This window comes from Austrofundulus limnaeus, unplaced genomic scaffold (assembly GCF_001266775.1).
Source record: "Austrofundulus limnaeus strain Quisiro unplaced genomic scaffold, Austrofundulus_limnaeus-1.0 Scaffold2, whole genome shotgun sequence".
Taxonomy (NCBI): domain Eukaryota; kingdom Metazoa; phylum Chordata; class Actinopteri; order Cyprinodontiformes; family Rivulidae; genus Austrofundulus; species Austrofundulus limnaeus.
The window spans coordinates 6,396,744-6,398,359 of record NW_013952404.1 but is presented as its reverse complement, the minus strand read 5'-3'; the positions used below and the strand labels follow the sequence as shown (position 1 = coordinate 6,398,359).

General features: G+C 38.4%; 1 long non-coding RNA gene across 2 annotated transcripts in view; it reads left to right on the top strand.

Annotated features, from left to right (window-relative positions):
* Window positions 1-1,616, top strand: part of LOC106520883 (uncharacterized) — a 10,994-nt gene that overhangs the window by 7,988 nt on the left and 1,390 nt on the right. Inside the window, exon 2 of one of the 2 annotated variants that reach the window (XR_001310599.1) lies at window positions 305-405. This is a non-coding gene — a long non-coding RNA (uncharacterized LOC106520883). Of the gene's footprint in view, window positions 1-204; window positions 406-1,616 lie in introns of those variants that run through there. The other variant, XR_001310598.1, reaches the window with a different exon arrangement.

Sequence of the window (1,616 nt, the reverse complement as noted above, 5' to 3'; positions counted from 1 at the left end):
CACACACACACACACACACACACACACACACACACACACACACACACACACACACACACACACACACACACACACACAGCTCTCTCTCTTCAGACAGATTTGAATTTTGCTTTAGATTTATAAACCCAGGCAGGCCATGAACGCATCTGTCTGTTTGGGAAGGCCAGAGTCAGAGGTGCTGCTGCCGGACTGGACTGGACTGGACTGGACTGGACTGGACTGGACTGGACTGGACTGGGGAGGGGAACGGACGCACGAGGTGTCTGAGACCAGTCCATAAAGCCTGTCCCCTCTCTGCTGACAGATTTCCAAGCGGCTGAAGTTGGATGTATCCCAGCAGCGGACTGAGACCTGCTGTCAGCAGGGCGAGAAAAGTTTGCAGGGAAAAGAAGATGAAACATCCAGGTTTGGTTATATTTAAACAAAATAATTACAACGTGCAAGAATAACCGTGACTAAATGAATGTCACTTCTATCATTAGAAAGAACTTCAAATTAAAAAACAATGAGGTTTTTGTATTATTTTTTATTTATTTGCGTTTTTTGCATCGAACTCTTTCCATAAATCAGCAAACTAATAGTTATCATAAAAAACAAAAAAGGCTGGAATTAAAATGTATTTTTGTTTTTATTTCTCCAGTTGATCGGCTGTAAGTGTCCTTGCAGGCGTCATTTGTTTTGGTAACAGATCCTGATGCGGGACTTTCAGGCTGCAGTGTGGAGAATGATGCTGTGATGCTGCTATCTGCCGAGCTCACCGTTTAAATGCTTAAATAATTTATTAAAGCGGAAAGCTCTGCCCTCCGCGGGGACTTTGTGTCTTAAAAAGGATGTTTAAAGGGAGAAGGAGTGAAATGCCTCCGGCGAGCAGCGCTCCCTCTGACTGTGTTTTTTTTTACTATTATTATTATTATTTTAATCTGCGCTGCAGCTGAGGGGCAGAGCTGCAGAACCTGAGACTTCCACCATCTAACGCAGCTTTTCTTTCTTCCATACTTGGATGTTTGACCCCTGTTTGATCATCTTAAAAGGAACACATAAAAAAGAAGAAAAAGGGAAAAGGAAAAATAATTCGAGATGGGACTTTACTCTTTGCTCTTTTATCCAGGCGTGAAAAGCAACACATTATAATAATTACATGTGTTTTAAAATTAAATAGAAAAAAAAATCTAAAGCTAGAGATTGATACACCTATTACACAATTAAAGCAGATGTATTTAAAATGAATGTTAAAATGTTGCCTGTTTTCCAGGCAGTTCTCATGTCTCTGCAGTGATGGATTTTCACATGGCTGCACGTGAGGAATGTTCCACTTCAAAAAAGGAACGAATTCCAAGGAAGTATTAAAAAAAAGGCAAATTTCCTCTCCATCACTTCTATTTTAACTTCTCATTTTATTACTCCTTTTGAGTTAATGTCATACATATTTTTATTATGATAAACCAAAAAAGAGACACATAAAATGTGTGCACAACATAACAACAGAAGTAATCCCTTGGAATTGTGCAAAAAAAATTAGATCCAAATTTAAATACATTCACAGTCAGTTTCTATAAGAATATAATAAATTTAATTACATCAGCATATAAATCATCAAATCCCCATTCATATATATA